Genomic DNA, 16,864 nt, shown 5'->3' with positions numbered 1-16,864 from the left:
ACTGCATGACAGTGTTAGCTATAAAGTGGTCAACATCACAGACATGAAATCTTAGAGAATTTGCGCTAGTGAGGGACAGAGGAGATAAACCAGTGATTTTAACTGTGTATTTAATCTAAATTGTTTTAAGTTCCATGAAGGAAATAAAAAGGGTAAAGACTTAATGTATAGTGTTTACTGCTACCTATCAAGGATTTCACTCAAGACTTTCTGAAAGTTAGTAAACATTTAATAAGTATATATTCAATGAATGAAAAATAAGTTCAGTGAGAGATGAATAAATGATGGTTAAATAACTAGAACCCAGGTATTCTGACTCTTAGTTTAGTTAAGTTGGAATTAAGGCTGGAGTTTTTGTGCAGGAAACAAACCTTACTATTTGTACTCTGAAGTCAAGGCAAGCTAGAAAAGTTATATCAATGCTGTAAATGCAATAATTCATTGAAATTGAACTTAAAATTTTAGATCAAAATTTGCTTTTTGTTAAGTATCTACATATCTCACACCATCTCTGCCATTTGAGCCATTCAAGCACATTTAAATGATTTTAAAAGTAGCCCAAGCAAGTGATTCCTTTTCAGTTATCCCATTTACGTTCTTCATATAACTTCTGACATTATTAATGCGTTTTACTACTTCAATTGTATCTCAACTAGAATACAAACTAGAAGAAAATAAACTTTATATATCTTCTAGCTCTTGGTTTCCAGCTTCTAGAATTCTAAATAAATTATAGTTGAATGAATAAATAAATAATTTTTGATCATAATTTAAAATTATCTACAAATTCTTTAAGCCTTTATCTGTGCTGTATTGTTTTACTACCCAAGAACTTGTTGGGGTTTTCAAATCACGATTTCTTTCAAGGAAGTAAATTTATGCTACGTTGACAACCATCTGGTGTTATAGAGTTAGAGTGGCAGATTCAGGAGTAAATTTTAAATTCCTTTATGGATGCTTTTATTTATATATAAATATTTTATTTTGTCAAGGTCTAACTTTGGTATCTGACTAAATAATGTAGGCACATTTTTAGTTTGAAATCTAGAATTAATATTTAATGTTCCTCAAGCAACATTTCTGTACAATAAACATATATTCATGATCCAACTCTTTTTCTTTGCTTTATTTCTCTTAAAATGGAGCATATAGGTCTTGCAGTTTTATTTTCCCAATATAATGTTTTCAATGCTTTTCTTTTCCCAAACATTTTTTTTAGCAGAAAACTTTGATTTGAACACACTCGTAATTCCTTCCCTCCCTCTCTTGCAGGTTTATTTTCACGATATAATGTTTTTAACATTTTTCTTTTCCCAAACTCTTTTTTTTTTAGCAGAAGAGTTTGATCTGAACAAACTTACTAAGAACTTCCTATGACCTGTTAGTGTCACAAATCATGTATTTAGCTCAATTCTGAGATTCCTGATTTATTTTAAAAATAGGTTTAAATATCCCACGGGCAGAGATATATTTGGAATATGTAGACACTTCCTGCTTTGTTAGATTTCAGACATTTTCTTAGCTCACAATAATATAACTATTTTCCATATTGGTTTACAAGTTGTCTGTAAAGATTACTGATTATATTATGTTGAAAGCCTTAAATGTTAAAAACAAATTTAAAAATTATAGGAGATTTCTTAGTAGCATGATGAGTATATGGCTGTTCTGCTTGGGTCAGCTCTGAGAGCTTGGGGCTTTTGTATAAATTAGAAAGGCCAGCCAAGGGCCTGGAAAAAAATGCAAAGTTTATTTTATCATAATAGTTTTAATCATTTGTTAATATTAAGTTTTCTTCTTTAATAATTAATTCCAAATTCTCTGCTTTCCCAATTCACTAATAAAAATTTCCCAAATTACTTTGTGCTATTCATTTTATGCCTTCTAAATAATGTAATTCCTCCAAACAATATTTTTCAGAGAAACAATTTCTAGTAACTACTAATGGTAGTCATGTTCATTGGCAGCCCATTCCATACATTAATTCTGGTGGAAAAATGATAGCATGAGATCATACTTTTTTTTCCTTTTTGTGTTCTCTCATATCAGATTATAGAATGTATTGGGAAATCATGGGATAAGTGTGTTGGACGAGAGGGGGAGTATTTTGGAGGGGATTATTGGCGATGTCTCTTTTACTGTAATTTTTTAAAAATTTAAACATTCACTGTATTTTTCAGTCACACCTCATGTATCTATATCTATCTGTCTATCTATCTATCTACACACACACACACACACACAAGTTCTAACAATTAAGTCTGCAAACTTGTTGCAACAATGTTGATAACCTTTTTTGATATAAGAGGGATTATTCATTATAAATTTGTACCAACTGGACAAACACTGAACTAAGTTTACTAGTTGGAAGTGTTGAAAAGGCTGCATGAAAAAGTTAGATGAAAACAACCTGAACTTTTCACCAACAATTCATGGCTGTTGCATCACAACAATTCAACAGCTCACAGGGCACTGTCTGTGAGGGAGTTTTTAGCCAGTAGACAAATAACCGTATTGGAACACACTCCCTACTCACCTGATCTGACCCCCGATGACTTCTTTCTTTACCTCAAGATAAAGAAATATTGAAAGAAAGATATTTGGATGACATTCAGGACATCAGGGGTAATACGATGACAGCTCTGATGTCCATTCCAGAAAAAGAGTTCCAAAATTGCTTTGAAGGGTGGACAAGGCACTGGCATCAGTGCATAGCTTTTTAAGGGGAGCATTTCAAAGGTGAGCATAGTGATACTAACAATGAGGTATGTAACACTTTTTCTAGGATGAGTTATTGAATTTGTCAGATTATGTATATTGCTGCCCATCGTTGTTTTCCTTCCAAGTATCATGGCAACATGAATTCAACCTCTCTAGTAAATATTTTATCAATTCACTGGCAAGAAAAAAAAATCAGGCCACATTCCATTAATTAGGCAGCATCAATTAGCATAAGCTGAAAAGTTAGACAGACTTGAAGTCTGGCTCATGCAGAGCTAAGTTGTTGGAACTTGTGTAACTTGTTTAACTTTTCTATTTAAGGTGGCCTCTGAGTGAGCTAGGGATATGGGAAAAGGGAGTGGGGATTTTAAGAGCATTTCCCATTTCTCCCTGACTATTAGGAATGATCAAATTAAGCAACCATTTCTGCTAGATTTTTTTGTTTTTGTTTTGTTTTTGATTTTTAGTTTCAGGTGTATAAAGCACCATAGTAGTTAGACATTTATGCCTCTCACAAAGTAATAACCACCCTCCTCCAAGCTACTACCCCTATGACATATAATTGTTACAATACCATTGACTATCTTCTTTATGCTGTACTCTGCCTCCCGTGGGGGGAAAACATATATATATATATATATATATATATATATATATATATATATATATATATATATATATATATATATGTAATTATAGTTGACATACAATGTTATTCTACTTCAGCTTCAGTTGTACAGTGCTGCATTGGCATGCCAGCTGTATAGTCTATGACGTCTATGAAGTGATCCCCTTGATAAGTCTGGATTTTTGAGGAACATGAAAAGAGTACATTCTTAGCCAAATAACTCCCTGTATGTGTATTATTCCATCATGGTTCCCAAGACATGGTACTCCTTTTGGATGCCTGGCTAGTGATGGATGTAGTGGTGATGGGATAATCCTTCTTAGACCAGGAGATGGGTTCTGCCAAGTTTCTACTTCACTTACTTCCTCCTGGCAAACTGAGGAGTCAAATATGTTCCCACAGCATCATCTGATCAGGCAGGTTGAATATTTTAAAAGCTGTAGATTTCATTGTTTTAATAGCTTTTCCCCTGAATCATAGTATCAGGAATTGGACTTGCTTTACAGTGCTAAATTTTCAAAATTGCTACATCAGATGGGGTGTGTGTGTGTGTGTGTGTGTGTGTGTGTGTGTCTGTGTGTAACTCTGGACTCACTTATTGCTAAGGTTTCACACCAACATTGAGAGCCCACTTGTCTTTGCTTGAACTGTTTCTATTGTTCAGTACATCATATCATGAAACATAGCTGTTATTTTTTATCTGTTGTTCCTTTTATCTCCTCTGTATTCCCATGATGTCTTTACTGTGGGTAATGCTGACTGAATTTTTGAAAGATAAGCAGCTTACACAATATCCCTTGGTAGATACAAGCACACATGCTGCCCCACTAAATTTTAACTACTGAAATGAATTTTCAAATGCATAAAGAACTACATTTCAGCTACTGTATCATGTAGTACTTAATCAAAATCTTCCAACAAAACAGAAAATACAGAAATTAATCATAGGTTTCCCAATATAGTAACCTTGATGTAAGTCATCTTGATATCTTTATTTCTGTTGCCTCATTGTATAAAATTGTTGAACAGTAGAGAGTAATTTGAAGAAAAAACCTAAGAAATTACATGCTGAGAATATGTTTTAATACAGAATTTTTTATTGAGTACTCAGTTGTTTATTTTTCATATAAGGAGCCCATGTTTGGCTCATAGTAGCTGTGATATGTGTTTATTTTAGTAAATTAATTATTGAAAATGTGACTTTTTCACTCAAAGAACTATAGGTTACAAAGAGAACTTTATTAACTCTCAGCAGAAACACTGTTTTTTAGTTTGCAGTACATCCATAATATGCTTCCAATAATCATATCTTTGACTATGAGCAGAGTGGTTTCAATTCTGGTTCAGTAAACTTCAAAAATAAAAGGAGCTTTTGATGCTCAAGAACGAAAAGATTTAATATGTGATAGATCACTTGAATAAAAAAATGAATGTGAAACTTAGGTTAAAATTTGAAGCAAACATGAGAATATTGCCAGGTATAATATATTGGAGACAGTAATTTACATTTCAATATAAGATTAAAGGCAATAAATCTTTTAACACACTTAAATGGTAAAAATATCTAATAAGTAAATAATTAAAATAATCTATACCTTATTATAAAGAAAGCATTGTCTCTGTGAAACCATGTAATATATATTAAAGTATGCAAAAATGATTTTTTATTGAATAAACAAAAATATCACTAAATGTTTGCCATTTTGATTTAATCTTTGTGGATAATAAGTGGTATGGTAAACAAATCAATCAGAAGATAATTAGTAAGGAAGGTACTATTATTTGAAGTCTTAATGAAGATACCAAGAAGTATAAGTAATTATGATTCTTGTTATCAATTTAATTTCAATTTTATAGTTTCCTTTATTGCCAATAAATGTGTAAATTCCTGAAGAAAACAGCCATGCTTCTTCTATAACACGGTATCTCATTTAGGGTTTAATTTATAATCTGTGTTTGGACTACTCTTTGCTATGTGGTATACATAGCATATTGTTCAAACAAACTCCCTTCCATTCATTACCCCTCCTTTTTCTCTATTGCATCAATTTGCCGACCAGAGTAAAATATCTTAGAGTTATTCCAGTTTGTTTGATCCCAAATATCCCTTTTTCTGTAAATTGCCTTTCTTAAGTCCATTGTGGTTATAGGACCACAAATTTTCTGCATTACCCCATTTCTCCAACTGAAATGTACTATGAATAGTTTTTAATTAAATGCTACTGCTTGAAAATAAAGGAATCATGAATGCCCATACATTAGAAAATGCTAAGAGAACAGATGTTAAGAGGTATTTACTTCCTAAATTCACCAACCCATGAAGCCTTTTTGGAAGACTATTCTTTTGTTAACTTTCTCTCTCTGGAGCTACATGGCTTTTTCTGTGGCTAAGCTGTTTTTAAATGTGTGGAGGTGAATAGAAATGTGGGTAGTTGAAGTCCGTGAATATTTTGTATAAATAATAGAAATTTAAGAGTAAAATATTATTTCAACATGGTATTATTATGTGAGGTAATATTTTTAAATAATGCTGCACTGTCTTAAGTTTGTGTCTTTTAATAATATGTAACCTTAGCAAAACTCTGCTCTGTGTATGTATAATATATAAATTGGGTGCCATAGCTGTGAAAGAAGGTTACTTTCATGAACTGTATTAGTAAAAGTTATTAGGCTGAAAAGCTCAGTATTAGGAAATCTTGAAATTTAATTGTGGTGATATACCTTGATATACCATATAAAAAAAATAAAATCAAATAATAAATTTCAACTTTGGTTGGGGTCATCTAATAGAGAAAAGACAAAAAAATAAAAAAACTTTGTTCAGTGGAAATGATAGTTTTACCTACAGTATTTATGTGACCTCAGTAACAACTGGTAATTAAAGACCATTCATCCAAAGCTTAATTTAAATGGAATCTTGGCAAAATCAGGGAGGTGGAAAAAAAAATATTCCGTAATGTGAACAAAGGAAGACGGCCATAATAAATTGAATCTTTGGAATATGGGTATATAAAAAAAAAAAAAAGATCACCTTTAAACTGCTGAGAACACAAAACTAAAGACAACAAATGAGAATAAATTGTTACATAAAGAGATTCTGAGGCATATTTAATAAAATATTATGAAGTTATTGAAATCAAGGCAGCCATCTTGACATTAGCATTGCCTGCCTTTAGACCATTTAATTTAGATAAATTGTATCTCATACCTTGTCTGTCTCTGGATGTATCTCTTTCTCTTCTTTTTCGTTCTATACTCCTTTTAATTTACTGTGGTTGTCTGATGCTTTGATATTTTCAAAATACTACTTGTAGAAAGTTCTTCTGTGGGGAAATACTCATATGATTCAAAAAGCAAAATATGAGAAAGAAACACCATATATTTAAAAACTGTTAATTCAATACATCCTAGGGTAGGTACTCTGCTAAGGCTGATGAAAGAAACTCTTCACATGCTATTATTAGGGATATTGGAAGTGAATGCAGAGTAAAAAGAAAGCACAGAAGAAGTATAGAAGTAAATCTGGAGACATCAAGGAGAAGCTACACATGAGGTGTCACCTGGGCTGAAAATTGAGAAAGCAATATGCTTTTGAAGTAATATAAGTAAAATCTATTGTGATTTATACAAGAATACTTGGATGTAATAAATGAATCTTAAATTTAACAAGTGTAAAATAGATCTTAATTTCTAAGAATATCTACATTTCCTCTACAGTTTCTTTTGCCAAAAACTGGATAAAATCATGCATCCTTTTGTTTTCTTCCCTGCCACATTCCACCATGACATCCAATCCCAGAGAAAATCTTATTTCTTCAATTCCCCAAATATATTTCTAATTCAACCACTTCCGTCTTCTTAAACTGATATTGCCCAGAATGCCATGAGCCTATTCCGAGCTACTACTTCAGTTTTCTCGCTGAACAATCTGATTCTACTTGTCAATTTATTCTTTACTCAGAAGCCAGCAGAGGTATCTTTAAAGCATACATCAAAGCATACTATTCTTATTATCACAATTAGAAAAGCCTCCAAACTCTTCACCATGTCCATAACGCTCGACCAGAGCTGGACTCCATTGGTCCAAGCCCATGTTGTACTGTTCTTCCCTTTGTTCACACCACTGCAGTCACTCTGGCCTTTCTATCACTCAAACATACCAAACTGTATTCTCACTCAGGAGTGATTTCTTATGCCTTGAATATTGTGCTTCCTAATCTCTATATGGTTATCACTTTGTTTCCATTCAAGTCCAGATGTAAGTGTCTTCTGCTAAGAGTATTTGCATGGGCACCCGAGAGGCTGAGCAGGGAGCTGAGGAATTCACCACTCTTATTTATTTTCATTTTGTAAAATCCCTTCTTTATGTCTTGATTGTAATAGTGGATATATGACTCTATGCATTTGGCAAAACCCATACAACCGTATACATGCCACAGTGTTTTTTATCTCATCTAAACTATAAGTAAATAAAAATCAAAAAGTATATGGAAAGTCCTTGGAGTGTTTTCATGAAGGGGCTCATCACTCTGTTGTTTTTGTTTTTTTGTTTTGTTTTGTTTTGTTTTGTTTTTCTTTTTTTTTTTAGAAAGACTATTTGGAAATTGGAGTGTGCATGATGGCAGAACTGACAAGCCGTAGACCAGTTGGAAGGCTATCTAAGTGGTGGAGGCAGAGATGTTGAAGGCTTAGATTGGTGAAAATTCATTAATAGTAGAGAAATAAACTGAAATAATATATGTTTTAGAGGTTTATTTCCAGGATATATTGATGAATAAAATATGTGTGTGGGATTATATAAAGAATGAAATCAAGAATGTAGCATCTTTTGCATTTCTCTGTATTGTTTGCTGTTTCTTTACTAAAGTAATTTGTTGGCAAAGAGTGAAAGAAAGAGTAAGAAATAGTGAACCCGTGCATAGTAGTTGGCATTGTTTTCCATGCCATTGTTTCCAACCAATAGGCATATTTACTTCCCCCCTCTCATTCTTTCTGAGAACTTGCCCCCATTCATTTCACTTTGAAGGCAATAGGATCCATTAATTGAACACTTAGCAGCTGACTTGGCTTTCATGGATCTCTCACTTTAGTTTGATATGGCTATTGATGATTAATGAATCTAAATGACCTCTATCTAGAAATATATATATATATATATATATATATATAGAGAGAGAGAGAGAGAGAGAGAGAGAGAGAGAGCTTTGAAGTATTTTCAAAATCGTCCTTATTCTCACTGTGCTTTTGCTTATTAGCACTTGGTTTGAAATCATTGCTACTGTGCAATTTGCAGTGTCTTTGTTTGATTTGACTCTAACAACTTTTTTTTTTATTGTTGTTTATTTGTTTCATGAATTTTAGTGCAGAAATTCAAATTTACTGTCCCAGGTTATATTTTATATTACCACAAGGACAGAATTTCGGACAGCATATCAAAGTCATATGGCACTTATTTTCCTATGGGTATTTCATTTGAAGGTTGGGAGTAAATTCAAAAGAAAATAGTTTATGTCCTAATGATATTTGGGGATAAAAATTCGTACATTAGGTTAGTGAGTGGCTTGTGATTTTGACTGAGTTTTGTTCTGTCTTTTTCTGCATGTCAGATCACTTAATATTCAACCTCAGAGCTCATGTGCTGTTTAAGAAGGTAGCAGCCATAGAAGAGAGCCATGTCATTCACTGGCAAAATGCAAAAAGAGTTGAGACCTTAAGTTTCAGGTAAGCTGGGTATTCTTTTGCACTCTTATCTATGCCTCCTTCTCCTTGAAGATTAAATATTTCTTGATTGGAAACTTCAAGATGGCTATATTCCTCTTGGCATTAAAAAAATTATGTTTGAAAGAATATTCAATATACCTTGGCGCATCAATTACATGATTATTTCTGCTATGATATTAATGTGTACTATCGTATCTCAGATCATTCAATTGCAGGACACTTCCCAAATTTAGCAATATGGATCAGTACTGTACAAAAATAATTTTATTAAACACTTTACACAGAATGGGTCTGAAATTTAAAAAGAAGTTATAGATTATGTAGATTCTTTGAAAGTAGTACTTATTTACAGTGTAGTGCAAACATAAAGAAAGAAGATGTTTTTTAATCTTAAGTTACTTGGAGCTTGATGAGACTGAGAAAGTTTTCCATTTTATTCCTCCCTATGGTGTGGCTGAAAATCATTCATGGTTATAATCTCCTACAACCCATGCCAAATACACAAAGAAATGGCCTCAGAATGTTATTTAGCCTATGTGAATACAAAAATTACCTTCACAGTATTGTTCAGGAGAAATTGCATCTAACACATGGCATTTGTATTAATTGAAAATTTATATTCATTATAGGTTTTAATATCTCAGTTTTATTTAACCCCATATTATCTTCTGTCCATTTCTCTTTTTACTATTATTGATCCTGACTGACTGATACCTGCTGGCTCTATTATCTTTCTACCACTCCAAGATTCTGGAGGAATAAAGTACATTATGCTTGTTCTTATAAAGACGTATATTTCTAATCACATTTGGTCTCAAAATGCTTTATTTTGTTCACACTGTTTTGCCTTTCCTCCCCCCATCCCCTCTGGCTGAAATAATTTCTCTTTCTTCTGTACATGCTCAAGTTCATTTTTTTCTCTCTAAAACAATCTTGCACAAGTATGTCCTTTTCTGAACACATCACTCTCTTTATGCCACCAGTGTGCTTTACAGTCACTTCTCTTAATAGTCTCATCTCAGTATATTGAGTAATGGTCTCTTTACCTGTCTGAGTCCCCAAATTGATTGAAGGCAGAGTCAAGATGATTTTATCTCCCACAATGCAGTGCACTTAGCAGACATTCAAAAAACAATTTGAAATATTGCAATAAAGAATAAGTAAATTTCTTAAAAACATTTAGGTTATTTTAAAGACTTGAGGATGGGAAACAGTCAACTATACAAACCAGCAGCCTGCTGCTCTATTGACTGTGTGTGGAAATGCCTGAGCTATGGAGGAAAACGAAAGCTCAGGGTAGTGAGACACAGCTCAAAGGCTTATAGACATGAAAATTTCCTTTGGGTAGTCATATTCCAGGGTTATTCTGAGATCATGATCTCGATGAAGAAAGCCGCACCAACTGGTTCAGGTTTTCTCTGACCCTTTCATAGCTTGCTGAGTCTATACTAATACTTCTCAGGCTGATGAGAAAAAGGAACCAAATCATCCTGAAAATTCTATCCTAATATATAAATTCATTAAAAGCCTGATAATTATCCACATTTCAAAGGATTCTGTGATCGATCTAACATAGCATACATGAGAAGGGATTTACTTACAAAGAAAATTGTCAGTTTAGTTATTATAAAAGGATGCTAAGGACCATCTAAAGTAAAAACTTCCATATCTCCAAAGTGATACCATGGATTATTATTTTTATTTTTTATTTTTTACTTTGAGCAACGGATAATTCATGTGGGGATGTGAATCACACATGCTCAGACTGTGTGATTCAAACTGCCTATAAGTTAAGGGATCCATCATTTTACTCAGTCTCGTTTATTCTTCATGAACTGGATTCAATCCCCACATTCCCACCTTAATTTTATAAACATTTATTGAATATTTACTAGATGAGATTCACTGTTTAGGCCATTGGATCATTGACAATGTTTAGGCAGCTGTTATAAATAGCTCAACTATCTCTTTTTAAATCTCATATCTGTACTGATTTAGAGAAAAAAATATGTTGCTAATAAGTCATTAACCTGATTGATGAAATTTGGAGAACTATAGAGAACTGATCAGTTAAAGTTTAAGGAGACAATTTTCATTGTATATATAGTAAACTTAAAACTCAGAATCAAAATTCTAAGTAAAACCAAAGTGTTGGCAGGGAGGCAAACCATAATAATAAAAATAGTGAAATGTGATATTTGTTGAAGTATTTAAAAATATTTTTAAAAAATATTATTTCCACCATGGAAAACATATTATAGCTCAAATGTTGAAAAAGTAGAAATTGTTGTTTCTATATACATTGATATTTCATATTTCTGTAGTTACCTATAAATATATAGATAGATGCAGACTTTTTAAAATAGATAGGTAGATAGATAGTCAGGTGAGCATTTGGAATTATATTGATGAACCATCAGAATTATATGAAAGTTTGACTTATTTTATCCAAAAGTGATTTTGATCTCCCCTGAGCTATCCATAATCTCTTTTCTAATGACTCTTAGTTATCAGTGATATGTATTTATCAGAGAGCTGATTTTAATTAATAATAAATAAAGTGATGTTATTTGGTCAGAGCAAATTTAATTTCCTTTTGGAGTAATGTCACTCTTCACTTTAGTTTCATTCTCTATGCAGTTTAGTCACATAGAGAACAATTTAAGAGAAGATGCGTGGATTAGTAATACAATTTAATTCAACACTAAGCTCTGACATTTCTAGCTTAACTTAAAAAATGTGAAGATCTCAATTTCTCAAATAAAAGCATGTGGTGCCAATGAAACCTCACACAAATTATGTGAGGATTATATATGGTAATATATACTCAAGCACTTTGTGCACTGTAAAGAACGATTTACACCGTTATTATATGTTTTATCACATGCACAGGGATTATATGACTGTAGGCAGAAACAGTATTTTACCCATCATTATGAATGCAGGTGTTAGAGGTAGCTTAGAAATGGAATTTTCAAATATATTTTGAATTCAAACATATAAAATTGTATGAAAGTAGAATATTCAGCTATGAATATTTGTACAGCGTTTTTCAACGGTTAAGATCTATTTACTTTTTATCAACTTTGCAAATATTTGTCTCATTCAGCACAAATGATAATACATTCCTAGACTCTCACACACAAGCAAAAGTAAGCATGGGTCATGGTACTTTACTGCTACCATAACCACAAGTTGAAAGGGACCAGCAAGCCTGGGGAATAGACCTAGTTCTTCTTAAGTCTGATAATTAACAGACGTTAAGTATCATAGATAATGTTGTTTTACCCCTAGGGATTAAAAATACTTTTGCTTTATATTTTCTCAGCTCAGATATTCAGGAGAAGAGTTATACATGCAAAAGAAGTACATTGTTTTCTTTCACATGCAAAAGGGATGAGTAGGACACTTTGTTGGCAGATGTGTCTGGACCTGGAAAGGTTCATGCAGATGGGATAATGGGGTATTCAGGTTTGAAACAAAATGTACTGAAAAAATTGGGTCAGGCTTTCACCCATCATTGACAAAGCAGTTATTGTATAGGTTCAGTTTCAACAATTCCTCCTTTCCCCCAAACACCAGCTATTTTGGGCTGATAATAATTCCCTGAAAATCTTAGGGCTTTTGAAATTGTCTCCATCACTCTCCTTCCCTTCTTTTTTTCATGTTGTCAGTGTCTATTTTTTTCTTTTCAACATTTTACTTTCATAGTAGTAGATTGGCTTTTGCAAAATATTTCTTATGTGATTTTTGATATATTTTCAGTATCCTTTCTTATGATATATTTTCATCTGTATTCTTCCAATGACTATTTCATGGTGCTTAGCATTTACAAGATGATGCATAAAAGTTTTCTGGGAAAAATAAATTGTTTATTAATTAATCTTATTTATGAAGGTGACACTAGATTTCCATTATTGCTTATCTTATTTATAAATAATATGTAATGGTTAAAATATATACCATATAAATTTATATTGGAAGTGATAGTAGGTAATCTTTGTACCATTTCTGGTATTACAGAATCCATCCTACTTTAAAACCACTCATTAAGTTTTGGCTCCCCATTTTTTAAATAAATAATATTTTATCTAAATAACAATAAACTCTATTTTACCAAGTTTTCAGGAAGTCAGAATTGTTAAAAAATTGGTCAAATGATTTACCTTAATTTTGTCTGACTGTTGGATTGTGAAGTTTTATTTAACAGGAATATTTTAATGCAAATTTTATCATTCAGTATGTATGCATTCTTCAGACTATGAAATTCTTATTCACAAAACTCTTTGCTTTGGTTTACCATAATATTACTAGCCTTTGCTAGAGTGTTTCATTTATTCTTTAGGTATTGATTTTTACCTTTCTTGCACTCAATTTATGGAAAAGTTTAATGCTTTAAAATCAGTGCACTAAGGTATGTAGCTAAAATTTAAACTTTCTTAGGATTTTAACTACTTACCATTTTTGAAACAAAATAAAAAGTAACATCTGTTGATGTTCTAACCGGTGTGAGGTGATGTTTCATTGTGGTTTTTATTTGCATTTCTCTGATGATTAGTGATATTGAGCATTTTTTCATATGTCTATTGGCCATTTGCATGTCCTCTTTGAAGAAATGTCTCTTCAGTTACTCTGCACATTTTTTAATTGGATTGTTTGTTTTTATATTGTTGTTGAGTTCCTTATATATTTTGGATATTAGACCCTTATCCGAGGCATTGTTTGCAACTATCTTCTCCCACTTGATTTGTTGCCTCTTTATTTTGTTGATGGTTTCTTTTGCTGTGCAGAAGGTTTTAGGTTTGATATAGTCCCATTCATTTATTTCAGCTTTTACTTCCCTTGCGTTTGAGGTCAAATTCATAAAATCCTCTTTGAACGCAAGATCTATAAGTTTAGTACTTAGGTTTTCTTTTATGCAATTTATTGTTTCCAGGTCTTAAGTTTAGATCTTTGGTCCATTTTGAGTTAATCTTGGTACACGGTGACAGATAGCTGTCTATTTTCATTCTTTTGCACTTGGTTTACCAATTCTCCTAGCACCATTTATTGAAGAGGCTGTCTTTTCTCCATTGTATATCTTTGGCTCCTTTATCAAGGATTACCTGTCCATATTTATGTGGGTTTATTTATGAGTTTTTCAGTTCTATTCCATTGGTCTGTGTGTCTGTTTTACTGTCCATACCATGCTGATTTGATTACTGTTGCTCTGTAGCACAAACTGAAGTCAGGGACTGTGTTCCCTCCAGCATTGTTCTTTTTTTCTTACAATTGCTTTGGTTGTCCAGTAGTTTCATACTAATCTGATGATTTTTTTGTTCTATTTCTTTAAAAATTTCATTGGGATTTAGATGGGGATTGCATTAAATCTGTATATTGCTCTGGGTAGAACACACAGTGTAATATATAGACGATATATTACAGAATTGTATATTTGAAACCTATGTAACTTTAATAACAATTGTCACCCCAATGCACTTTAATTTTCAAAAAATGAAATGATAGAAAGATCCAGGAAAAAACAAAGTAACATCTGATTTAAAAAAAAATACTGAAATTTTATAGGTAAGAAGTACAATAGAAAGATGTAGAAAAAAATAATAGTATGTCAATAAATTGCTCCCAAAGAATACCACAAGCAGCAGTGATAAAAACAATAATAATGCCAATTGCATAGTAAAAAGGAAAAGTGTGGTGAAAGTCAAGAACTCAGCTTGCTTTCATTCTGGGATAGTAATTTTCCATTAGTCTCCCCCACACACTATAGCCTTCAATGTATTTAGGAGCTGGATTATTCAAGGTATTGTAGCAAGTGATACATTCTGGAAAAGATTTTGCTGTGCTTTGAGTATGCAGTTGATTGCTTTTTGCCTGGTAGGGCACACTTTCTGATCATGTTCACCCATTCATTTGGCAAATATGTATGTACCTACTCTATACTGGGGACACAACCGTGAGACAGATTTTGTCCTCAAGGAAATTTCTGCATTGCGGATTGCTTTTGCTCTGTTACTAGCCAAAACCAGTATTAATAAGATGGCTTTCTGGCAAAAAGATGGGGTCCTCTGTTTGAACTAAGCTAGTCATTCTAAAGGGATTTACACCTTGACATTGTCCAAATTTTTCTTGTTGGAAGAGGTGTTGTTTTTTTGTTTGTTTTCATGTGTTTGAAACTCTACAAGGGTGGTTATCAAACTTTAGTGGCTCAGATAATCACATAGGAAGCTTGTTAAAAATGCAAATTTCCAAGACCCATATACAGAGATTTTGATTTAGCAAGCCAATGCCAATGTTTTTTAGTTAGTACCTCACGTGTAATCTGCATTTTGAAAAAGGAAAAAAAAAAAAGAAAGAAAAAAAACAGCAAACAAACCTTAATTTCAGATATTGGAGGTTGTATGGGTTTTGAAACTATATTTCTGGGTTTAAGCCTTTTTGTTGTTTGTTTTTCCTCTTTATAGGATTTGGAAAATTTTTGTCTTGTGGCAATTTCTTGTCTGGGTATGAGATATTTCTGTACAAACTTTGGGTTTTCTCTCTCTCCACATGAATTATTTTAAAGCAAAACAAAATTGTATAAAAAAGAAGTTGAACATATACTGTTTTGATCACATAAAATATATCGTAGTAGCTGCAAAAGGCTGAAAATGAGAAAAATGTTACAGAGGAAAACCTCTAAGTCTTACTTTTTCAAGTAGGACAGTGGTAGGAGCCAAAAATATGTCTCTCTTCTCTTTCTCTCTCTCTCTCTCTCTCTCTCTCTCTCTCTCTCTCTCTCTCTCTCTCTCTCTCTCCCCCAACACCTAACCTACAAAGTCATGTCAGGTACAATAGATTTGCAATGTCAGTACCCTGATTAACCCAAGTTGTCTAAATTGTAATCTCTTCAAAGTGACTTTTCCCTTTCTGTTGAAGTTCTGCTTTCTTCTCTATGGATGAAATCTTTCAAGTTTGGTGTGACCTGGGTAATTTTTCTCTGTGGGCATACATAGATTCAGGTCAACTACAGGTACTACAGGAACCTCTAGATTTATGTAGAATATAAAGTATCATTTTGCTCAAAGATAGATGTTTTTGTAGATCTGTGGCATTTATTCAAAGACAAGGGTTACTCATAGTTTCTCTAACCTTGAAGAATTGAAAATTATAGGCATAGGAGCTGCTGGTCAAAACAAGGAAGGCTAATATGTGAGGTATGTAAACTTGCTTTGAAAAATACCCAAGAAAGTCAGCACCTGGTTTGCATTTGAAGCTATGTTTCTATCATCTTTCCTAAATTGTTTTCATCACTTGGCGACTAAGTTTCACCAACTTAAATAGGAAGTGCAACATTCATGTAATAAGCTTAATTAAATCAGAGATTTGAAATGCCTTCTTTTCAAATAAAACTTTCAGAGTATGTAGAATACTACACAGTGAGAAATTTCTGAATAAGTGTCTACATATTTTCTTCTATTTCTATTATTATTAAGGCAACTAGAGCATTTACTTATGTTTAGTTAGTAATTAGCAATATGAAACCAAGAAAAATAAATTAAATGTACCACCAATTCCACTACTTCTCAAGAATTTTACATGTTATTTCAGTGAAATTTAGTTGTTGTTTGTAATTCACTATATTTAACTCTATTTAAGTTACCCAAATTGCTCTGTTTTCAGTATGTTCTCTTCTAAGAGATAGTATTCTGGGAAATAATTCAACTTGTTTCAATCTCTAAATCAGCTCTATCTCAGCAGTTCTTAATTTATACTGAGAAAAAAGTAAAAAGTAATGGACTTAACTGAAGCATGAGT

Source organism: Rhinolophus hipposideros (assembly GCF_964194185.1).
Source record: "Rhinolophus hipposideros genome assembly, chromosome: 13".
NCBI lineage: Eukaryota > Metazoa > Chordata > Mammalia > Chiroptera > Rhinolophidae > Rhinolophus > Rhinolophus hipposideros.
Note: the sequence above shows the minus strand (reverse complement) of the source record.